General features: G+C 44.3%; 1 pseudogene; it reads left to right on the top strand.

Moving 5' to 3' along the window:
• Positions 1 to 24,687, top strand: part of LOC116524098 — a 33,433-nt pseudogene extending 8,746 nt beyond the window's left edge.
• The last annotated feature ends 1,182 nt before the right edge of the window (positions 24,688 to 25,869 follow it).

Here is a 25,869-nt window from a genome sequence, read left to right as displayed (position 1 = left end):
CTAGGAAATATTGAAAAGGCAGAATATTTCTCTAGATGTGAAAAGGAAGGAACATGTTTCAAAAAGATAAAGTAACTCTCCCTGCAGCTTCCTGCCCCCACCCACTTTGTCCATGAGCCATTAAAGCCTGCTCTAGCCCTTTACATAATAAAGAGTTCTCTCCCCCCGCTTCAGCTCCAGGGGGATGGGATTAAGGCCTGATAATATTGGCCCTTTACTCAACTGACCGCATGGAATCTGAGAATTCAACCAAACCTGGACTCAGCCAAAGAGTTGCCCCTGCATGGCCCCATGTGAGTCTGACAACCAATCGGAATACATTTCTTGCACAGGATAGGAAGCAGATAGGTGGGCCGGAGAGATTATAAAAAGCCCTGCAAGCCCCTTCCTCGACCCTTCTTCTTCACCCAACACCTGGAAGCATGTGATCACCCATTTTTCCCAGGACCTCAAGCCATGCGGTCCTGTCCACCATTAAAACCATCTTTCTAAGGAGCCTCCATGTTTCCAGTATCTTTTTCCACACTTGGAAACTGAACCCAGAAGGACATTTCTTCCAACAGTTGTCCCAAAGGTGAGCAAAGACACTGGCAAGAGGGCAGCTAGACCCCGAGGGAGGGAGGGGGGGCTCAGGTGAAGGAGAAGGGGGAATCCCCAGGTGAGGGAAGGGGAGGGGGGATTCCTTGGGGAAGGGAGCAAAGAGGGGGGCTTTTGCCAGCTGCGCCCTCTCCCCTTCGGAGTCTCCGTTTTGCTTGCAAGGTTTTCTGCTCCGTGCATTGATCGGCTCCACCGATCCCCTTAAAATCCTCCCTCCCAGCCTGCAGAGATTCTCAGCCATCCAGGGCATGGTTGTTCCAAAGGTGGTTTTTTTAGGAGTCACTTTCTTGGGTTTTTTTTTTCCTTATTGATGATGTTTTGTTTCTCATTCAAGAAGCTTCTTTAGCTCTGACAGGATGATGGGGAATGGAAGGATTTATGTTTCTTGCAGACAGCAGATCATTTGCACCCTTTTAGAGGGTCCTTGAAGCCCTTGGAGGTTTATCTGCGCCCTAAGAGTCACCTGAGTTGTGTTCCTGGTTCTGCAATTTTTTTCCTCTGGAAATCCATTTGGTGTGGAAGTAGGCATTTTAGATGCTGATTGTGCTGGTTTTTGAGTAGTTGGCTGTCGTTTTGCTTGTGCTGCCCAGCCCTTTACCTTCTAAGTACTTGATAGACTGATGGTAAATCAGCAGTCCTGTTGACTGATAAAGGCCCCTTTTTTCAAAGGCTTCAATCACTTCCCTGGCTGTTTTTGTGCCTGCTCACCCACATTAGTAGTGACAAAAGTGAATCTCTGCCCTTGATCATTGCAGGGCGACGCTACCAATCAGTTCGGGTCTCCTCATCTGACCACTCAATTGTGTTCTTACAATTTGGTGTTCAGCTTCCTCCCTGTCGGTCCTACATAGTCACAGGGGCAATCCATGCAGGGGATCTGGTAGATTACATTAGAAGTATCTCCCACCTCCAAGCAATCTTTACAACGTATAATTTGTCCTCATACGGTAGCCTCTGGGCAAACAGTGGGCACCTCGGAAGCTGCGTTCTACAGCATTCTATAATGTTGTTGATGTATGGCAGAGTGTGCCATGTGGTTGGCCTCGTGACTTGTTCTCTTTCTAGAGTCCACGCAGTAGCTAGAACTGGGTAAAGTTCAGAGACCAGTGCTGGGAGCAAGAAGGGCTTTGTGGTTTGCTCCACAGTGGAGAAGCAGAGCAGAGAAGCAGCTAGGCTGAAACATATTCAGCTGCTACATATACCATATTTTTTGGAGTATAAGACACATTTTTTTCCCACAAAAAAGAGGCTGAAAATCTGAGTGCATCTTATACACAGAACACAGCATTTTCTGCCTCCCAAAACCCCGCCCCCTTCAACAAAACGGCTGTGCATAGCCTTTAGGAGGCTTGCAAATTGCTCCTGGGGGCTGGGGAAGGGAGAAATGAGTAAAAAATGGGTGTTTTTTTGCTCCATTTTGCCCCGGCCCCAGGAGAACTCTGTAAGCCTCCTAAAGGCTATCCATGCCCTTTTTTTGACAAAAACAGGCTCATGTTTGTGAAAAACAGGGCATTTTTACTCATTGGAGGGGCATCCCCCCCAGGAGCATTCTATAAGCCTCCTAAAGGCTATCCATGCCCTTTTTGGGGGGGGGGGGGACAGGAAGGTTTTTGGGGAAGTTTGCAAAGTGCAAAGTCTTTTTTTAAAATTTGCCTCTTCAAAATATTGGTGCGTCTTATACTCCGAAAAATACAGCACCTTCCCTCCCCAATTTTTATTCTTTTTTTTTAAGGTAAATGTGTTTTTATTTTTCCATTTTCATTTTCATACAGTCACATATATACTGTGCATAACCGGGGCCATACAACATTAAACAATAAACACAGCAATTCCTCTTGTCAACAATACCCCCCAAAATAGAAACCCAATATAACTCTGCGACCCTCCATACACCTCTTTCTTCCGCTCCCCTCCAACTTTCCATCTTTCCTCCATCATTCCCCTCTACCTACTTCCCCTCCCCCTCTACCACTCCTCTCTCCCAGTCCACTCCCTCCCTTCCTTCTCACCCTCCCTCCCATCCTCTCTCCCGCCCTCTCAACCACTCTTTCTTCTATCCCACTACTCCTCTCTTGGTGTATTTCTACTATATGTCAATTTATTCAGCTTGTCCTATTTTTACAGTGAAATTAAAGAGAAACAGTATACATGTGAAATCGGATTACATGAAGTCTAACACATATTATATAACTCCCCTCCCCCTCCCCCCTAACACCCCCCCCCCGACTTCCCAGAGCCCGTACACGGTAAATGCCTTAACCTTTTGACAGGTCCACCATATATAAAAATATGTAGCATCGAGAGAACCACACCTCCAACATTTAGGCTGTACATTCGGATACATAGAAGCCAGCTTTTAGGATCTAAATGCCATCTATAGAACATCTTATAAAATTTTCTCTCAGGTGTTGTGCTTGTGTAAATTTCACATTTCTTACCCATATTCTTTCCCATGTGTCCAACATTATTGGTTCTTCAATATTTTGAGCCCACTTTATCATACAATCTTTAACTAATTCTCTTTCCGAATCCATCTGTATTAGTACATTATATATCCTCTTTATATGCATTAAACTTTGATCTCTTATTTGTTTAAACAGATTATCCTCAACTTGGATAAAACCACTTTTTTGGTCTATTTTCCATCTGGCCTGTAATTGCCCATACTGGAACCATGTTTCAACTACCTTCTCCTCTTTCAATACCTCTAAGATTTTAATTGTAGTACCCCCCTTTCCAAAGTGAGAAGCTGTCTGTAGGTAGTTCTATCCTGTTTTTGTGTTATATTCATATTTTCGATTGCATGTCTAGGAATTGCCCACATGGGTATCTTGTCATTTAGTTTATATTGGTATTTTTTCCAAACCGCAATAAAGCATTTCTTAAATATGACTTTTAAAATTCTTATCCAATTTTTTGTTGAATAACAAGTAAGCATGCCAGCCATATACCAGATCGTGTCCCTCGATATTCAGTATTCTATCGTTGGTTAAATGAGTCCAATCACTAATTGCAGATAGCGCCACTGCATCATAATATAGTTTTAGGTTAGGTAATTTCAAGCCGCCTCTCTCGCATACATCTTGCATTATTTTCATCTTTACCCTCGGCTTCTTTCCTGCCCATACAATTTGTTGATACTCTTCTGCCATTCTAAAAGATTCGCATCTTTTTTAAGTATAGGTAACATTTGGAAGAGAAATAAAATTTTTGGTAAGATGTTCATTTTCACTGCCACTATCCTACCCAGCAAAGATAAGTGCAATTTCTCCCATTTTTCCATCTCTATCTGTATACTATGCCAAAGTGGTTCATAATTGTGCTTATATAATTTCGCGTTTGAAGTTAAAATGTTAACCCCAAGATATTTGACTTTTTGACTACCTCACATCCTAGCATCCCTCCTAGTTCTTCCTTTTGTTTAGTATTCATATTTATAGCTAAATTTTTGTTTTCCCTAGATTTATTTTAAAACCAGACACTTGACCATATTGATTAATCGTATTCATTAAAACCATACTAGATTCCTGCGGTTGTTCCAATATTATGACCAAATCATCCGCAAAAGCGCGGACTCTGTATTCTTGCTGCCTAATCTTGATCCCTTTTAGACCATCCAAGCCCCGTATTTTATTCAACAATACTTCCAAAGTTATAATGAACAATAGCAGGGACAAAGGACAGCCCTGTCTTGTACCTTTCCAATTTGAAAAGGGTCTGTTAAACTTCTGTTGACTATGATTTGAGCTGTTTGCTGTTGGTATATTGCTTTAATTGGCTGTAAAAAGCAGCGACGTGCGGTGAAGCTTCTGGCTGGTGAGGCAACACCCCCCCCTCCCGGCAGCAGGCTGGAGCGAGAGCGGCGGAGGCGAAAGGCGAAGAGGGGTGGGGCGGTGTTCCAAGAGGCCCCCTCGCCTTTTGGCACTCCGCAAGCCAGGCCCGCAGCGGCAAGAGGATCCACTCTGCTTCTATCGCCCCCCCCCCCCTCCACTCCAGAGAAGCCGGCTGCGAGCGAGTCTCCACAAGCCCCGGTTCCCTCTCCCAGCAGTCCCAGGAGGAAACGGGCCAGCCCCGCTTCCCTCCCCAGACTTTCCGGCAATAGAGGACAGCATTCCGCTCCCTCCGCTTTCTCCAGAGCTCCAGCAGGCCTGCCGAGGAGGAGCCTGGAGAAGCTGGAGCGAGAGCCATGGAGGCAAAAGGCTGGCCACTCGGGGCTTGGAAGAGGGAGCGGAATGCTGTCCTCCACTGCCAGAAAGTCCTCCTGGGGCTGCTGTGAGACGGAACTGGGGCTGCAGAGACTTGCCCGGCCGGCTTCTCTGGAGCGGGGGGGAGGGGCGATAGAAGCGGAGCGGATCCTCTTGCTGCTGCGGGCCTCTCTTGCGGAGTGCCAAAAGGGGAGGGGGGGCTCTTGGAACACCCCACCCCACCCCTCTTCGCCGTTTCCTCCTGGGGCTGCTGTGAGATGGAACCAGGGCTGCAAACACCTCCACCCACCCCTCTTCGCCTTTCGCCTCCGCAGTTTTTCCTCGCCACCCACCTCCTCCATCCCCACCTCTGTGTCCGCCAGGCGTCTCGCCCGCCATAAACGCGAGACGCCTGGCGGACACAGCGAGGGGGACGGAGGGGGCGAGGTGGCAGCCGGCGAAGAAAGGGGAGAGAAGGAGGAGGAAAAGAAGAGGGGAGCAGGATGGGGGGGGGAGAGGGCTGCCCCTCTCTTCTCAAACAAACAAGGCTCCCCTCCCTGCGTCTGCTCCTTCCCTCTCTTCTCAAGCAAACTCTCTCGCAAATTGAGAGAGTTTGTTTGAAGTTAAAAAAGAAAGAAACACACACACACACACACACACACACAAGCAAAATAAAAGCAAATTACAATTACTTAAATTACAAATAAATTGAATTCCTCCCCCCTCCCTCTGACCAACATACCTTTCAGTTACGCCAAAATTCCAGATTCGGTCTAGCTAGGCTCCAGGGCCAGGCAGACTAGGATAGTGGCTCCTAGAGCCACCATGTGCCCTCTGCAGGAAGAGGCCCGAGAACTATGGGCTACACTTGCATACTAATTTTTTTGCTTTTAACCCTTGGTTAACCCTTAAAAGGCAAAAAAATCCTTATGCAAAGGAGGCCCCGAGTTCTCTGGCCTCCTCCTATACTTAAACACTATATACACTCCAAATCACTGTGAGTTGAAGTCTGGTAGCAACTAGCTTGGCCTTAATTATTTTTTAAAAAATCTTTAAAATTCCTTCCTTTCCTGAGGAGACTGGTGAGGCCCCGCCTCCCCTGCCTCTAGTGAGTGCACGTCCCTGGTAAAAAGCTATCTCCTATCCGCATTTTTTGCAATATCTTCAACAGAAATTGCCAGTTAACTCGATCAAAGGCCTTCTCAGCATCGAGAAATATGAACGTAGCAGGAATTTGGTTGTTCTTTCCCAAATATTGTAATGCATTAATAACTAGTCTAACATTACTCTTCATCTGTCTCCCCTGTATAAAACCCGTTTGGTCGGTGTGTATCAATTGTTGAATAACCAACATTAACCTATTTGCTAATATTTTAGTAAAAATTTTATATTCTACATTAAGTAATGAGATAGGTCTATAATTTTTTGGTTGGGTAGTATCTTGATCTTCTTTGGGTATCAAAGATATAAACGCTGTCTTCCAAGATGGAGGCACTTTACCTTCCGTTTGGATCTTATTAAATAATTCTCTAAGAGGTTCTACCATTTCTAACTGTAAATTTTTATAGTAAACCGCTGTGAAGCCATCTGTACCTGGCGCTTTCCCTAACTTTAGTTGCTTAATTACCTGCAAAATTTTGGTTCAGCTTTTGCCTGTGCTCTTCTCTAACTAAGGGTATTTTCTCTTTATCTAAGTATTTGTCTATATCTAAACCCTTAATTTTATCCCCTTTATACAATTCTGTAAAAAATTCCCAAAATGCCTTTTGAATCTCCTCCTGTTGAAACACCTCCTTCCCTCTATAAATCAGTTTGGATACATTTCGAGTTTTCCTTTTTTTCCTAATCTGATAGGCTAACCATCTGCCAGGTTTATTTGCATTACAAAAAGTGTTGTGTTTTGCATATAATAAACTAGTGGCTACCTGGTCAGAGATCAACATATCAAATTGAGATTTTAATATGGTAACTGCTTCCTTAACCTTTGTATCACCTGGATCCAATATTAACTCCAACTCTTTCCTCTTAATTTCCTCTTCCAATTCTGTTCGTTTCAGCCCTTGTTTATGTCTATGTGTTTTATTTATATTCATCGGTACTCCTCTCATATACGCTTTGCTTGCATCCCATACAAATTCCATAGGTGTACCCTTATTCATATTCAAAACAAAGTATTCAGATAATAGTTTTTTTACAACCATTAATGTACTTTTCATATCTGAATAAGTTTTCATTCAGCCTCCAAGACCTTCTTGCCTGCACTGTCCTTCCCAATTCCATCCAAACTGGGTTATGATCCGAAAGGACCCTAGCCGCAATCTTTGTCTTCTTCACCCTAGAAAGTAAATCATTAGTGATTAATATAAAATCAGTCCTTGAGAGGGATTGATGTCTATCAGAAAAGAAGGTGAAATCATATTCCTCTGAGTTTCTTTCTCGCCAGATATCTCTCAATTCAAAGTCGTCCATCGTGTGAAAAAAAGGTTTGGGTAGCTTAGCTCCCATTTTAGTATTTGGGCGAGAGGTCGTCTTATCTCTTTTAGTGTCAATCACACTGTTCCAGTCTCCCAATAGTATACAAGACTTATAGTCCCACTGTACTAATTTAGCATGAAGATTTCTATAGAATCCGTCTTGCTGTTGATTAGCAATTAGCAATTTTTATTCTTCTAAAGCTGCAATTTTAAAATTGATTCCTGCAATTTTCAGCTGGTTGGAAAATTTAAAAAGTCTTCATCTTAGGGTTCACTCCTTGTTATTTTTTTATACATCTTGTTTTCTTGGAAACTGAGGCATTTCATGAACAAAACTGCTGCTTTACATTTTGCAGACACATAGGGCATGCATAAGCTTTGGGAGGCTTGTAGAGTGCTGGGGGGGGCAGCAATGGGCAAAAAATGCCTCCAAAACCCTCAGCACAACCATTATTGTGAAAAACGGGATTTACGGGGACAGGGTATCAGAACCAAAAAAGTGTATAAGACGCACTCAGATTTTCACACTCTTGGGGGTGGGTGGGCGAAGGTGTGTCATATACTCTGAAAAATACAGTGTTCTTGCTGTTTTCACATCTTGTGCAGCCTTTTATATACAATAATTAAAGTCACCACTTTATGTGAATCTTTTAGATGAAGAGGATGTCCAGAAGACCATCCTGAGCAAGTGAGAATCAGAAGCACCATTAAAAAGGAAAACAAATCCAGCCAGCAATCAAAGTTTTCCCCCCACGTCCTCCGGAAAACCACAAAACTCTTCTCCTCCCCAAGACAGGGGAGAGACAAAAGAGAGAACAACAGAAAGAGAATTTTCAGCTGGAAGTAATTGAGTCTGTGAAACTCACTGAAACACTCCATGAAAAGGTCAAGGTCAGGATCATTTCCAAATCCCAAATAATCTGGAAATCCAGAATGGAAGAGGTCACTTGGATAGGCCCATAGGGAGGACAGTCATGCAAGCCTCATCATGTGAAGGAAGAAAGAGTAGCTTGAATAAAAGCACCATCGAAGAAGGGATCACAAACATTTCGGACCTTGAGAATCCAAAAATGTAAGTGAAGGAAACACCCCTGCAAAAATTTCAGATCAAAGCTGATTATGCATGAGAGGATCCAAACTGGAGAAAAGTCTGCCCAGTGCCATCACTGTGGCAAAAGCTTCAAAAAGCAGGCCAACCTAAGGATACACCAGAGGACCCACACAGGGGAGCAACCATATGAGTGTCTGGAGTGTGGGAAAAGGTTCAGTCAGACTTCCAATCTGGTGAGCCACCAGCGGACTCACACTGGGGAGAAACCATATGAGTGTCTGGATTGTGGGAAAAGTTTCAGTCATAATTCCAGCCTGGTGATACACCAGAGGACACACACAGGAGAGAAACCGTATGAATGTCCTAATTGTGGGAAAAGATTCAGTACGAATTCCCAACTGGTGAGCCACCATAGGATTCACACTGGGGAGAAACCATATGAGTGTCTGTATTGTGGGAAAAGTTACAGTAGCAATTCCCATCTGGTGAGCCACCAGCGGACTCACACTGGGGAGAAACCATATGAGTGTCTGGATTGTGGGAAAAGATTCAGTCAAAATTCCAATCTGGTGAAACACCAGAGGATTCACACTGGGGAGAAACCATATGAGTGTCTGGATTGTGGGAAAAATTTCAGTCATTATTCCAGCCTGGTGATACACCAGAGGTCTCACACAGGAGAGAAACCATATGAATGCCCGGATTGTGGGAAAAGTTTCAGTAATGATTCCAGCTTGATGAGGCACCAGAGGACTCACACAGGAGAGAAACCATATGAATGTCTGGATTGTGGGAAGAAATTCAGTCAAAATTGCCAACTGGTGAACCACCATAGGAGTCATACTGGGCAGAAACCGTATGAGTGCCCGGATTGTGGGAAAAGTTTCAGTCACAATTCCAATCTGGTGGTACATCAGAGGAGTCACACAGGGGAAAAACCATATGAGTGTCTGGATTGTGGGAAAAAATTCAGTCACAATTCCCATCTGGTGCGCCACCGTAGGATTCACACTGGGGAGAAACCGTATGAGTGCCCGGATTGTGGGAAAAGTTTCAGTCATGATTCCAGCTTGATGGAACACCAGAGGACTCACACAGGAGAGAAACCATATGAATGTCTGAATTGTGGGAAAAAATTCAGTCAAAATTACCATCTGGTGAGCCACCATAGGACTCACACTGGGGAGAAACCATATGAATGTCTGGATTGTGGGAAAAGATTCAGTCAGAATTCCCATCTGGTGATACATCAGAGGACTCACACTGGGGAGAAACCATATGAGTGTCCGGATTGTGGGAAAAGTTTTATTGCTAGGTATAAACTTATCAGTCATGTAAGGTTACACATAGGGGAGAAACCTTTCAAATGTCCAGAGTGTGGACGGTGCTTCACGCAAAATTCCTCCCTTACTGCACACAAGAAAATCCATGTGACGCAGAAGGTGATGACTGTAGGGAAGGCTTGAATTTCATTTCTGAGCTGCCTATAAAAATATGGTTGAGAAGTTAACTCTTTTATTTCTGGCCTCGTTCAGTTAGTCAAATGTGTTTCACTATTAGAGATGAGGGAGAAAAGAAAATTTAATCAAGGCTAATTTCCCATAGCTGACTATCACCAGAAATTAATGGATATTCACTGGTATAGAAATAGCTCAATTCTGCAAAAAAGACTTTTAGGATGTTTTTTTTTTTCATACTTATCTTTGTACATCATAGAAATGCCCAGGCAGAGTTTCAGCCTTCTACCTATGTGTCTTTCTCACTTTGAGCCCAATAATTCTTCAGCTAGAAGGTCTTTTAAAAAAAATGTGGAAGTCATAATGTTTCTCCGAGGCTCCAAAAATCTGCTAGAGATCCAAAAAAGTACATTACAGAATAATGTTGGAAGAGATCTTCTAGTCCAACTCCCTGCTCAAACGGAAGACTTTGTCCCATCGATCCTCAAACTATGGCCTGCAGGCAGGATACGGCCCACTGATGCAGAGTATCCAGCCTGTGGAGTGATGGCATTCAGCCCCGCCCCTCGTTGGCCTTATCTTCCAGCTAGCATCCACTCCATCTGCACTTCTGGTGAGTTATTTCGCCGGTTGAGCTGCACTTCTGATCACACCGCTGATGCTGAAGGTGAGGCCAAAGGGTGCAGGGGAGGGCCAGCTGGCTGAGGGGTGATCTTGCCAATGCAGCCACATGATCCAAGGCCGGTGGGCGAGTAGGGGAGAGGCTGCTGCTGGCTTGAAAAGCAGCTATCAGCTTGTACTTTAAAATTCTTTAAAAATGCTTTAAAAACAGTTTTTCAGGACGTTTTTCATAGCCATATGATCCAGGGCTGGTGGATGAATAGGGGAAGGGCAAGTACAGCAAGGACAAAGGCAAAATGGACTGCTAAATTGGCCACGCCCACCCAGCCACATGCCCACCCAGCTGGTCCCCCAGTCTGAGGGACCGTCAATTGGCCCCCTGTTTAAAAGTTTGAGGACCCCTGCCCTATACCACTCCAGATAAGTAACTGTCCAGTCTCCTCTTAAAAACCTCCATTGATGGAGCACCCAGAACGTCTGAATGCAAGTGATTCCCCTGGTTAATTGCTCCAAGTGTCAGGAAACTTCTCCCTAGTCCTAAGTTCTGGTTCTCTGCTTGATTAGTTTTCCCTCCAAAGGAAAAAGATAGGAGCACTTAATGATGATGGTGGCTCCTCAAATATGAGGGGATGGGAGAGGAGTTCCATCTTTTCCTAACATGCACAAAGATTGAGTGCAAGGAGAACAGTGAATTCAGAAACACAGCGCAGTGACGCACAGAACGGAGAACATATGAGGGAGGTTTCGACTGGTGAGAAGAGCACAAAATTTTCCTATGTAAAGGTGGTTGAATATGACATGGAAAAGCTGTTGCAATATTCTAGAGAAAAAGGGGTTGTGGCTTTTGAGCACAGGATCTTCAAATTTATTAGCAACTCCTGCTGTGATCTTTTTTGTGTGGAGGTGCCTCTTGTTATCGTTTGAAGGCGGGAGGGATGATAGCAATGCCAAGATGCTGAGTTTACCAAACAATTCAAGGTTTGTTCATTTCAGTAACACATTTCAAGCTATAATACAATGCCCTCTTCCCTCTCGACCCCCAGAAACAAAAGAGCATGTGGTTCTCCAGTGAGCCTTGGTAAGGTCGCACTTGGAATATTGCAGCCAGTTTTGGTTGCTATGATGTAAAAAATATGTTGAGACTCTAGAAAGAGTGCAGAGAAGAGCATCAAAGATGATTAGGGGGCTGGAGGCTAAAACATGAAGAACACGGTTGCTGGAATTGAGTATGTCTAGTAGTTCAGTGAAAAGACGGACCAGGGGAGACATGACAGCAGTCTTCCAATATCTCAGGGGCTGCCACAAAGAAGAGGGAGTCAAGCTGTTCTCCAAAGCACCTGAAGGCAGGAAAAGAAGCAATGGATGGAAACTAATCAAAGAGGTAAGCAACCTAGAACTAAGGAGAAATTTCATGGCAGAACAATTAATCAGCTTACCTCTAAAAGTTGTGAATGCTCCAACAGGATACTCTATGCTGGCTGGGGAATTCTGGGAGTTGAAGTCCACCCATTTTCCAAGTTGCCAAGGTTGAGAAACACTGCCCTCCCCCCTCTTACCCTCGCTTTCCTTTTAGTTCCATTTAACCTTCTGTTTTATATATATATTCCCTCTTCTGTGTATTTTAAAAATAATTATCGTTTTTAGACTATTCTACTTTTCTGTACTTTTTAACTGTATCCTTATCTTTCACAGTAATAAATATTGATTTGATTTTGTCAGTTATCTATTATTTTTTACTCTCCAGCAGATCACATTGTGGATGAACCAGTGGCGAAATCTAAACCTTTTTCCTACCGGTTCTTGGTAGTGGTGGGGTCATGTGACTGGGGGGGTTGTCAAAAGACAGAAACTCACTTTAACAACGTCCTGCTGGAGAAGAGGGTTGGACTAGATGACCTCCAGGTCCCTTACAGCCCTGGATTGCTGTGCTCTTTCAAGGTATCCTCTGGAGCTGCGTCTAGTGCCCGATTTGTGGTCCTTCCTCCTTCTCCTTTTTCTCTCCCTCCCTCTCCCTTTTTCTTTCTTTTTTTCGCCCTCACTCCTGTTTTTGGCCTAGCAGGCTTCACCCCTGTTTTTGGCCTAGCAGGCCTCAGGGAAGCCTCCTGGGAGCAAAAACAAACCCCTCTACCCATCTACCAACAGAACTCACCACATGGCACCTGAGGACATTGCATCACCTAGCAAGATTCAACTAAGCTTGGGACTTCGAACAGCCTACAGGGCTGCCCTTGCATCAGTGGTGGGTTCCTACCGGTTTGGACCGACTCGGCTGAGCCGGTAGTAGTTTGGTGGCCTGGGTTGCTGGATTTTTCAAAATGACCATTAGATCATTAGTATTGCTTATTTTATTATTAACACGCTATGATGCTAATCACTTCTACTCCCCCCTCCCCACCTGAAAAGATCTCTGTTCAAACTTCCACTTGGGCGTGGCCAGCATGCAACTCATCCTGCATGCTGGCTGGGAGTTTGGTGAGGAGCCTGAGGGAGAGAAGCGGATAGGATAGGGGAGGTTACTGTGCAGGGGTGGGTTCCTGCCAGTTCTAACCTCTTCTATTGAAGAGGTTCCACAAATCTACAGTGCCGTTTAGAACCGGTTCCAGGTCCCTCCCCACCACCCATCCGCACATCATCAAGATGAAGAGCCAGAGGAGGAATTCTGGGAGTTGAAGTCCACAAGTCTTAAAGCTGTCAAGTTTGAACACCCCTGGGGTTTTTTTTTTCTAAAGGGTTAGGGGTGGAAGGGTCTTGTAACTTTTTTCACATAATATTTTTTTTAATTTCCATTTCATTCTATACAATCACATGTCTACTGTGCATAACCGGGGCATATAACATTGAGTAATAAACACAGCCCTCACTTATATAGAAAATGCCCCCTAAAATACAAGCCCAATATACCACCTTGACCCACCATACACCCTCTTTCAACCCCCTCCAACTTTCATTCTTCCTTCTCACATACCTCTCTACACCTACTTCCCCTCCCCCTCTATCTAACCCTAACCCTATCACTCCCTCTCTTAATCCATTCCCTCCTTTCCTTCTCCTCCTCTCTCTCCCCTTCTCCACCCTCCTTCTTTCACTCAGCTCCTCCCTTCGGTATACTTCTATTACCTTCCAATATATTCGGTTTGTTCTGTTTTAACACTAACATTAAAAAGCCACAGTATACAAGTGCAATCATGTACTTTAGAATTTAACACATATTGTATTTCCCCCCTTCCCCCAGAACCCCACCTCCCTTCCCTCCCCCCGACTTCCCAGAGCCTGTACAAGGTATAGCATTTTAACAATCACAGTCTAAAATATCTCAACATTGAGCTCAGCTTCTTACTGTTACCCAAATTATGAACAGTTTAAGTTATTACTAATGTTAAACATAAACTATCTGGAGTTTCTTAGTCCCATAATGAACAGTTTACATTGTTTGTATACATTAAACTCAGCTTCTCACCATTACACAAATTTAAACAGTTTGCTTTGTTCTGTCTATTTCCAAACCTATTAATTTTGTTCCCTTTGTGCCTCCTTCCTCTATAACACAATTTAGATACATTTTGAATTTTTCTTTTGATTTCCTCTTCCAACTCTTTTTTTTTTTGCCTTTATTTGTATCCATATATATATATATATATATATATATATATATATATATATATATATATATATATATATACACACACACACACACACACACACCTTCACACACATATATATGTATATATATACGTACATACATACATATATATATATATATATATATATATATATATATATATACATACATACATACATACATACATACATATATATTTTTATATTCATTAGTACTCCTCTCATATATGCTTTTCTTGGGTCTCCTAGAAATTCCCTAAATATGCCCTTATTCATATTCCGAACATGATATTCAGATAGCAATTTTACAATCATTAATATACTTTTCATATCAAAATAGCTCCCATTCGACCTCCAAGATCTTCTTACCTACACTACCCTTCCCAACTCCATCCAAACTGGGCCATGATCCAAAAGAACCCCCACCACAATCTCCGTCCTCTTCGCCCCAGAAAATAAATCATCAGTAATTTATATAAAAGTTCATAATTATCCATCAAGTCAATATCTTTTCTTCAGTATGCAACTATGTCATTTTTCTTTTGCATGACAGAAGTCACAAAGTATTGACCATGTAATCAATGGCCAATAACTATTAAAGTTGTTGCAGTCTGCCTTATTTCCCCATTCGTCTGGTAGTCGTACCGCTAGGTCCTTGTTCTGTGATCCCTTGCCCTACCGGGAAGGAAAGATGATGCTTTCTATCTTGTGGTTGTATAATTTGTTGTTTATCTTGTCCTTCTCGTTGTCTTTCTCCGGAGCCAGATGATTCAGAATGATCCACCTTCAGGGTCTTATGATAGAAATCTCGGGCTTCCCATACAGAGTTGAGACGATATTTTTGCTCACCAAGTGTAATTATAATACCAAATGGCACATCCCATCTATACTGTATCTGACGGTTTCTGAGTTCTTCCACTAGAAAAGCGTAATCTCTCCTGGCTCTTAACATTTGGGGTGGTATTTCTTTGAAGACAATCAAATCCTGTCCGCCAATTTGTAGCTTGGTATTATAAGACTTTTGTAGTATCCTATTTCTAGACTCTCTTGTAGCAAAATATATGATTACATCTCGAGGGAGCTGTCTCTGTTTTGCCGTCCAAGAATTATGGCCGTAAATTTTTTCAATCTGCCAATCAAAGTTGATTCCCGGTCTTCCCACCAGACGACCGAAGGCCTCTGAGAAAATCTGTTTCAGGTTCTCCTGTTCCCTTTCACGCAGTCCCCTGATTATTAATGCAAACTCCATCTTTTTATAATTTATAACGATTTGTTTTTTCTGTATTTTCAACTTTTTGTTGCATCACTTCAATTTTGGATGTCAAGTTGGTATTGGCTTCCTCCAGAAGCTCTAACTTATCTTCCATTCCAGCAACATACTCTGTCAATACAGTTACAAGTCCTATCATGTCTTCCTTTGTATTAGCAATCTTAGTGTCAAACTTGTCACAAAAGTCTGTAATAAGTTGCTTTATCTCCTCTCTGAATTCTCTAAGTGTCTCAAAAAGAAAGTGATGGAACACCTATAGCTTCTGGAGGCAAACTGTTCCATTGATTAATTGTTCTCATTCAAGAAGCTTCTTCATCTCTGAAGCTTCTTGGATGAAAAGCAAAATGTCTGCAAAGGAAAGACAAGAAAGTCCAGTTGCCTCTTGAAAAAGCACCTTTGGGACAACCATGACTTGGATGACTGAGAATCTCTGTAGATCAAGGGTGTCAAACTCAAGGCCCAGATCTGGCCTGCGGGGTGTTTAGATCTTGCCCGTGGGGCTGCCCTGGAAACAGTGAAGGACTGTGGGCGGCTTGAGCTCTGTTTTCGCTGGCCGAGGGTTGCAGGAGCCATCACAGCCAAAAAAAGCAACTCTGGAGCCCATTTTTGCTGGCAGAGTGCTTGGGCCACCACAGTTGTGTGATGTACCCGTGGTTCGCCCATGAGGCCAATGTTGAGAAAAGACACGGACACGAGCTTTCTCGGGATGAGGCGACCCAGATTGGGGTCTGGGAGCCCCTTTTATTGAGATAGGACAAAGGCAGCAGGAGCAATCAGCATGTGATTTAAGACAGCCTGTCAAATTACAATTGCTAATCTACTGCTCAGGGAAATTCTGTCTATATATGGTCAAATCCTGGGCGTCGTTCTATGGCCTCCGCTGTTTATAATTTTCACTTTCCATAAAAGGATCTTTTAGTGTGTTAACATGTATGTAAATCTTCAGACACTTCAAAGACTAACTGACTCCATTCTTGTAAATAAGATGAGTGAGCGGAAGAGAAATGCCGGTCTGGAATTCTCTCAGGAATGAACTTCAAGCCAGGATCTGTTTTCAATCTGTTTTTTGGCATTATGTGTGCAAGTGCATATCTCTTACAACCGCATGAAATGTTTCTTTGGAAAGTTTATCATTTTCTTTTAGTGTATATGGACAGTCACTTCCTCCTTTGTAAGACAGAAAAGCTGCTCCCAGACTCTTCCTGATATACTGTATAGATATTGAGTGAATCCCAGCATTCCAGTCAGCAATGGCAGGGCCAAGAGGTGATGGGTGTTGTAGTCCTATCACATCTGTGGGACAGTTTCATCTTTTCTATTCTATTCATTTCTATATTTCTATTCATTCCCATTCTAATTCCTATTCAATTCTAAATCCTATTCTATTCTAATTCCTATTCTATTCTTATTCCTATCTACTCTACTATTCATTTCATTTCTAGTTCTCTATTTCTATTCCTATTTCTCTTCATTGCCCTTCTAATTCCTATTCCATTCTATTCCCAATTCCTAATCTAATTCCTATTCTATCCTTATCCCATTCTATATTCAATAGCTTTGAATTCCTAATTTCCCCCTGTAGATGCAGATAAGTAGATGCAATTTTCCCATTCCGTCTCGGTGCCTGCTTTGAGCCTTCGGCTTTTTCCTCTGGGTGACGCGGGCAATCCTGCCTTCACCCGGGCTGGGGATTTTGGGATTGCTCGGTCCCGCCCCCTCCCCGCCCGGCTTTCAGCGAAGGGTTTAAAGGCAGAGAGCTTTTTTCCTTTGCGCCTAGAGAGGAGGCAGGAAAGGAGGGCTGGGATCCCAGTTTCCTGTCCTCTCCCGCCTCTTCCCCCACCCACCCCCGTCTCCCGCCGTTTGCTACGCCAGGACTGCGGAGATCCCCTCGCGGGGAGGGGCGCCAGGTGAGCAAAGACGCTGGCAAGAGGGCAGCTGGACCCCGAGCGAGGGACGGGTGGAGAAGACGGGGGGATCCCCAGGGAAGGGGAGGGAGCAAAGAGGGGGGCTTTTGCCAGCAGCGCCCTCTCCCCTTCGGAGTCCCCGGTTTTTGCTTGCAAGGTTTTCTGCTCCGTGCACGGTGCTGCTGCTTGGTTGCTGCTTCTGGGATCGGCTCCACCGATCCCCTTAAAATCCTCCCTCCCAGCCTGCAGAGATTCTCAGCCATCCAGGGCATGGTTGTGTAGGAAGCCCACTCCGAGAAAAATGAAATAACCTAGGAAATATTGAAAAGGCAGAATATTTCTCTAGATGTGAAAAGGAAGGAACATGTTTCAAAAGATAAAGTAACTCTCCCTGCAGCTTCCTGCCCCCACCCACTTTGTCCATGAGCCATTAAAGCCTGCTCTAGCCCTTTACATAATAAAGAGTTCTCCCCCCCTTCAGCTCCAGGGGGATGGGATTAAGGCCTGATAATATTGGCCCTTTACTCAACTGACCGCATGGAATCTGAGAATTCAACCAAACCTGGACTCAGCCAAAGAGTTGCCCCTGCATGGCCCCATGTGAGTCTGACAACCAATCGGAATACATTTCTTGCACAGGATAGGAAGCAGATAGGTGGGGCCGGAGAGATTATAAAAAGCCCTGCAAGCCCCTTCCTCGACCCTTCTTCTTCACCCAACACCTGGAAGCATGTGATCACCCATTTTTCCCAGGACCTCAAGCCATGCGGTCCTGTCCACCATTAAAACCATCTTTCTAAGGAGCCTCCATGTTTCCAGTGTCTTTTTCCCCACTTGGAATCGAACCCAGAAGGACATTTCTTCCAACAGTTGTCCCAAAGGTGAGCAAAGACGCTGGCAAGAGGGCAGCTGGACCCCGAGGGAGGGAAGAGAGGCTCAGGTGAAGGAGAAGGGGGAATCCCCAGGTGAGGGAAGGGGAGGGGGGATTCCTTGGGGAAGGGAGCAAAGAGGGGGGCTTTTGCCAGCTGCGCCCTCTCCCCTTCGGAGTCTCCCGTTTTTGCTTGCAAGGTTTTCTGCTCCGTGCATTGATCGGCTCCACCGATCCCCTTAAAATCCTCCCTCCCAGCCTGCAGAGATTCTCAGCCATCCAGGGCATGGTTGTTCCAAAGGTGGTTTTCTCAGGAGTCAACCGAACTTTCTTGGTTTTTTTTTTTCCTTATTGATGACGTTTTGTTTCTCATTCAAGAAGCTTCATTAGCTCTGACAGGATGATGGGGAATGGAAGGATTTATGTTTCTTGCAGACAGCAGATCATTTGCACCCTTTTAGAGGGTCCTTGAAGCCCTTGGAGGTTTATCTGCATCCTAAGAGTCACCTGAGTTGTGTTCCTGGTTCTGCATTTTTTTTGCTTCTGGAAATCCATTTGGTGTGGAAGTAGGCATTTTAGATGCTGATTGTGCTGGTTTTTGAGTAGTTGGCTGTCGTTTTGCTTGTGCTGCCCAGCCCTTTACCTTCTAAGTACTTGATAGACTGATGGTAAATCAGTACTCATGTTGACTGACAAAGGCCCCTTTTCTCAAAGGCTTCAATCACTTCCCTGGCTGTTTTTGTGCCTGCTCACCCAACAACCTTAGTAGTGACAAAAGTGAATCTCTGCCCTTGATCATTACAGGGCGAAGCTACCAATCAGTTCGGGTCTCCTCATCTGATCACTCGCTTGCGTTCTTACAATTTGATGTTCAGCTTCCTCCCTGTCTGTCCTACATAGTCACAGGGGCAATCCATGCAGGGGATCTGGTAGATTACATTAGAAGTATCTCCCACCTCCAAGCAATCTTTACAACGTATAATTTGTCCTCATACGGTAGCCTCTGGGCAAACAGTGGGCACCTCGGAAGCTGCGTTCTACAGCATTCTGAAATGTTGTTGATGTATGGCAGAGTGTGCCATGCGGTTGGCCTCGTGCCTTGTTCTCTTTCTAGAGTCCACGCAGTAGCTAGAACTGGGGAAAGATCAGAGACCAAGGCTGGGAGCAGGCTAGGAGCAAGAAGGGCTATGTGGTTTGCTCCACAGTGGAGAAGCAGAGCAGAGAAGCAGCTAGGCTGAAACATATTCAGCTGCTACATATATCATATTTTTGGAGTATAAGACAGACCTTTTTCCATCAAAAAAGGGGCTGGAAATCTGAGTGCATCTCATACACTGAATACAGCATTTTTTACTTCCCAAAACCCCTTCCCTTCACCAAAATGGCCATGCATAGCCTTTAAGAGGCTTGCAAATTGCTCCTGGGTGCTGGGGAGGGCAGAAATGAGTAAAAAATGGGTCAGTTTTTTGTTTATTAGATATAGGAAGGAAGCATGAAGTGCTCCGAAATCTCCTGGTAGACGGCTGCGTTGACCCTGGTCTTCATGAAGCACAGTGGTCTACAGTCCTGTTGCTCAGTGGTCCAAAGTCCTCTTTCCTGATGAGAGCAACTTTTGCCAAAAGCACCAAAACCTGGTTCAATCACTGTGGGATTACTGTGCTTGATTGGCCAGCAAACTCGTCTGACCTGAACTCCATAGAGAATCTATGGGGTATTGCCAAAAGAAAGATGAGAGACATGAGACCGAACAGTGTGGAAGAGCTGAAGGCTGCTATTGAAGCATCCTGGTCTTCCACAACACCTCAGCAGTGCCACAGGCTGATAGCTTCCATGCCACGTCGCATTGAGGCAGTAATTGCTGCAAAAGGGGCCCAAACCAAGTACTGAGTACATATGCATGCTTATACTTTTCAGGCGTAGTATATTGTTCTACATACAATCCTACAAATGAACTTTTGCACGATATTCTAATTTTTCGAGTTTCACCTGTATATATTGAGAATAAAAAACCCTGCTGCCTTCACCAAAATGGCTGTGCATAGCCTTTAGGAGGCTTGCAAATTACTCCTGGGGGCTGCGGAAGGCAGAAATGAGAAAAATATGGGTCATTTTTTTGCTCCATTTGCCCCCCCCCTCCCGGCCCCAGGAGCACTCTATAAACCTCCTAAAGGCTATGCATGCCCTTTTTTTTGACAAAAACAGGCTCTTTATTTGGAAAACAGGCCATTTTTTCCCTCATTGGCGGGGGCACCCCCCAGGAGCACTCCGCAAGCCTCCTAAAGGCTATCCATGCCCTTTTTTGGAGGGAAAAAAACAGGACTGTTTTGGGGAGGTTTGCAAAGTGCAAAGTCTTTTTTTTAAATTTGCCTCTTCAAAATATTGGTGCGTCTTATACTCCGAAAAATACAGTACCTTCCCTCCCCAATTTTTATTCTCCTAGTGCTGCAATTTTAAAATTGATTCCTGCAATTTTCAGCTGATTGGAAAATTTAAAATGTCTTCATCTTACGGTTCACTCCTTGTTATTTTTTGTACATCTTCTTTTTTTGGAAACTGAGGCATGTCATGAACAAAACTGCTGCTTTAAATTTTGCAGACACATAGGGCATGCATAAGCTTTGGGAGGCTTGTAGAATGCTGCGGGGGGGGGGGGCCTGAATGGGCAAAAAATGGCTCCAAAACCCTCTGCATAACCATTTTTGTGAAAAACGGGATTAAGGGGACAGGGTATCAGAACCAAAAAAGTGTATAAGGCGCACCCAAATTTTTACACTCTTGGAGTGGGGCAGGGGAAGGTGTGTCATATACTCTGAAAAATAGAGTATTCTTGCTGTTTTCACCTCTTGTGCAGCCTTTTATATACAATAATTAAAGTCACCACTTTATGTGAATCTTTTAGATGAAGAGGATGTCCAGAAGACCATCCTGAGCAAGTGAGAATGAGAAGCACCATTAAAAAGGAAAACAAATCCGGCCAGCAATCAAAGTTTTCCCCCCACTTCCTCCGGAAAACCACAAAATTCTTCTCCTGCCCAAGACAGGGCAGAGACAAAAGAGAGAATAACAGAAAGAGAATTTTCACCTGGAGGTAATTGAGTCTGTGAAACTCACTGAAACACTCCATGAAAAGGTCAAGGTCAGGATCATTTCCAAATCCCAAATCATCTGGAAATCCGGAATGGAAGAGGTCACTTGGACAGGCCCATAGGGAGGACAGTCATGCAAGCCTCATCATGTGAAGGAAGAAAGAGTAGCTTGAATAAAAGCATCATCGAAGAAGGGATCACAAATATTTCGGACCTTGAGAATCCAAAAATGTAAGGGATGGAAACACCCTGCAAAAATTTCAGATCAAAGCTGATTATGCATAAGAGGATCCAAACTGGGGAAAAGTCTGCACAGTGCCATCACTGTGGCAAAAGCTTCAGAAAGCAGGCCAACCTAAGGATACACCTGAGGACCCACACAGGGGAGCAACCATATGAATGTCTGGATTGTGGGAAAAGGTTCAGTCAGACTTCCAATCTGGTGAGCCACCAGCGGACTCACACTGGGGAGAAACCATATGAGTGTCTGGATTGTGGGAAAAGTTTTAGTCATGATTCCAGCCTGGTGGTACACCAGAGGACACACACAGGAGAGAAACTGTATGAATGTCCTAATTGTGGGAAAAGATTCCGTACGAATTCCCAACTGGTGAGCCACCATAGGACTCACACTGGGCAGAAACCGTATGAGTGCCCGGATTGTGGGAAAAGTTTCAGTCATTTCTCCGGCCTGATGAATCACCAGCCGACTCACACAGGGGAGAAACCATATGAGTGTCTGGATTGTGGGAAAAGATTCAGTCATAATTCCCATCTGGTGAGCCACCAAAGGATTCACACTGGGGAGAAACCATATGAATGTCTGGAGTGTGGGAAACGATTCAGTCACAATTCCACTCTGGTGCGCCACCAGAGGACCCACACTGGGGAGAAACCGTATGAATGTCCTAATTGTGGGAAAAGTTTCTGTTTGAATTCTGAGCTGGTGCGCCACCGTAGGACTCACACTGGGGAGAAACCGTATGAGTGTCTGGATTGTGGGAAAAAATTCAGTCACAATTCCCCTCTGGTGCGCCACCGTAGGACTCACACTGGGGAGAAACCGTATGAATGTCCTAATTGTGGGAAAAGATTCAGTAGGAATTCCCAACTGGTGAGCCACCAGAGTAGTCACACAGGAGAGAAACCATATGAATGTCTGGAGTGTGGGAAAAAATTCAATCAAAATTCCTCTCTGCTGCGCCACCAGAGGACTCACACTTTGGTGAAACCGTATGAATGTCCTAATTGTGGGAAAAGTTTCTGTTCGAATTCCGGCCTGGTGGTACATCAGAGGACTCACACTGGGGAGAAACCATATGAGTGCCCGGATTGTGGGAAAAGTTTCAGTCACAATTCCGATCTGGTGACCCACCAGAGGACTCATACTGGGGAGAAACCGTATGAATGTCCTAATTGTGGGAAAAGATTCCGTACGAATTCCCAACTGGTGAACCACCAGAGGACACACACAGGAGAGAAACCATATGAGTGCCCAGATTGTGGGAAAAGTTTCAGACAATTCTCCGGCCTGATGAATCACCAGCCGACTCACACAGGGGAGAAACCATATGAGTGTCTGGAGTGTGGGAAAAAATTCAGTCAAAATTCCTCTCTGGTGATGCATCAGAGGACTCACACAGGAGAGAAACCGTATGAATGTCTTAATTGTGGGAAAAGATTCAGTCGGAATTCCCAACTGGTGGTACATCAGAGGACACACACAGGAGAGAAACCATATGAGTGCCCGGATTGTGGGAAAAGTTTCAGTCAATTCTCCGGCCTGATGAATCACCAGCTGACTCACACAGGGGAGAAACCATATGAGTGTCTGGATTGTGGGAAAAGATTCAGTCAGAATTCCCATTTGGTGGTACACCAGAGGACTCACACAGGAGAGAAACCATATGAACGTCTGGATTGTGGGAAAAAATTCAGTCAAAATTACCATCTGGTGAGCCACCATAGGACTCACACTGGGCAGGAACCGTATGAGTGCCCCGATTGTGGGAAAAGTTTCAGTCACAATTCCTATCTGGTGATACATCAGAGGACACACACGGGAAAAACCATATGAGTGTCTGGATTGTGGGGAAAAATTCAGTAACAATTCCCATCTGGTGAGCCACCATAGGATTCACAATGGGGAGAAACCGTATTAGTGCCCGGATTGTGGGAAAAGTTTCAGTCATGATTCCAGCTTGATGGAACACCAGAGGACTCACACAGGAGAAAAACCATATGAATTTCTGAATTGTGGGAAAAAATTCAGTCAGAATTCCTTTCTAGTGATGCATCAGAGGACTCACACAGGGGAGAAACCATATGAGTGTCCGGATTGTGGGAAAAGTTTTAGTGCTAGGTCTAAACTTATCAATCATGTAAGTTTACACATAGGAGAGAAACTTTTCAAATGTCCAGAGTGTGGACGGTGCTTCACGCAAAATTCCTCCCTTACTGCAGACAAGAAAATCCACGTGAAGCAGACGGTGATGACTGTAGGGAAGGCTTGAATTTAATTTCTGAGCTGCCTATAAAAATATGGTTGAGAAGTTAACTCTTTAATTTCTGTCCTTGGTTCAGTTAGTCAAATGTGCTTCAGTATTAGAGATGAGGGAGAAAAGAAAATTTAATAAAGTCTAATTTCCCATAGCTGACTATCAGCAGAAATTAATGGACATTCACTGGTAGAGAAATAGCTCAATTCTGCAAAAAATACTTTTAGGATGGGTTTTTTTTGCATACTGATCTTCGTAAATCATAGAAATGCCCAGGCAGAGTTTCAGCCTTCTACCTATGTGTCTTTCTCACTTTGAGCCCAATAATTCTTCAGCTAGAAGGTCTTTTAAAAAAAATGTGGAAGTCATAATGTTTCTCCGAGGCTCCAAAAATCTGCTAGAGATCCGAAAAAGTACATTACAGAATAATGTTGGAAGGGATCTTGGAGATCTTCTAGTCCAACCCCCTGCTCAAACGGAAGACTTTGTCCCATCGATCCTCAAACTACGGCCTGCAGGCAGGATACGGCCCACCAATGCAGAGTATCCAACCGGCGGAGTGATGGGTTTCATCCCCGCCCCTCGTTGGCCTTATCTTCCAGCTAGCATCCACTCCATCTGCATGTCTGGTGAGTTGTTTCGCCGGTTGAGCTGCACTTCTGATCACACCGCTGATGCTGAAAGTGAGGCCAAAGAGTGCAGGGGAGGGCCAGATGGCTGAGGGGTGATCTCACCAATGCAGCCACACGTGATCCAAGGCCGGTGGGCGAGTAGGGGAGAGGCTGCTGCTGGCTTGAAAAGCAGCTATCAGCTTGTAGTACTTTAAAATTCTTTAAAAATGCTTTAAAAACAGTTTTTCAGGACGTTTTTCATAGCCATATGATCCAGGGCTGGTGGATGAATAGGGGAAGGGCAAGTACAGCAAGGACAAAGGCAAAACGGACTGCTAAATTGGCCACGCCCACCCATCCCCATGACCACCCAGCTGGTCCCCCAGTCTGAGGGACCGTGAATTGGCCCCCTGTTTAAAAGTTTAAGGACCCCTGCCCTATACCACTCCAGATAAGTAACTGTCCAGTCTCTTCTTAAAAACCTCCATTGATGGAGCACCCAGAACTTCTGAATGCAAGTGATTCCACTGGTTAATTGCTCCAAGTGTCAGGAAACTTCTCCCCAGTCCTAGAGCCAAGGTGGCGCAGTGGTTAAATGCAGCACTGCAGGCTACTGCTAGATCAGCAGTTCAGCGGTTCAAATCTCACCGGCTCAGGGTTGACTCAGCCTTCCATCCTTCCGAGGTGGGTAAAATGAGGACCCAGATTGTTGGGGGCAATATGCTGACTCTCTGTAAACCGCTTAGAGAGGCCTGAAAGGCCTATGAAGCGGTATATAAGTCTACTGCTATTGCTATTGCTATTGCTAAGTTCTTGGAATATTGCAGTCAGTTTTGGTTGCTATGATGTAAAAAATATGTTGAGACTCTAGAAAGAGTGCAGAGAAGAGCATCAAAGATGATTAGGGGGCTGGAGGCTAAAACATGAAGAACACGGTTGCTGGAATTGAGTATGTCTAGTAGTTCAATGAAAAGACGGACCAGGGGAGACATGACAGCAGTCTTCCAATATCTCAGGGGCTGCCACAAATAAGAGGGAGTCAAGCTGTTCTCCAAAGCACCTGAAGGCAGGAAAAGAAGCAATGGATGGAAACTAATCAAAGAGGTAAGCAACCTAGAACTAAGGAGAAATTTCACGACAGAACAATTAATCAGCTTACCTCCAAAAGTTGTGAATGCTCCAACATGATACTCTATGCTGGCTGGGGAATTCTGGGAGTTGAAGTCCACCCATTTTCCAAGTTGCCAAGGTTGAGAAACACTGCCCTCCCCCCTCTTACCCTCGCTTTCCTTTTAGTTCCATGTAACCTTCTGTTTTATATATGTATTCTCTCTTCTACGTATTTTAAAATTAATTATAGTTTTTAGACTATTATTCTTTTTTCTACTTTTTAACTGTATGCTGATCTTTCACAGTAATAAATATTGATTTGATTTTGTCAGCTTATCCATTACTTTTTTCTCTCCAGGAGATCACGTTGTGGATGAACCAGTGGTGAAATGTAAACCTTTTTCCTACCGGTTCTTGGTAGTGGTGGGGTCATGTGACTGGGGGGGTTGTCAAAAGACAGAAACTCACTTTAACAAAGTCCTGCTGGAGCAAGGGGTTGGACTAGATGACCTCGAGGTCC

The sequence above is a fragment of the Thamnophis elegans genome, chromosome 2 (genome assembly GCF_009769535.1).
Source record: "Thamnophis elegans isolate rThaEle1 chromosome 2, rThaEle1.pri, whole genome shotgun sequence".
NCBI lineage: Eukaryota > Metazoa > Chordata > Lepidosauria > Squamata > Colubridae > Thamnophis > Thamnophis elegans.
This window is presented reverse-complemented; position numbering and strand designations above follow the sequence as displayed.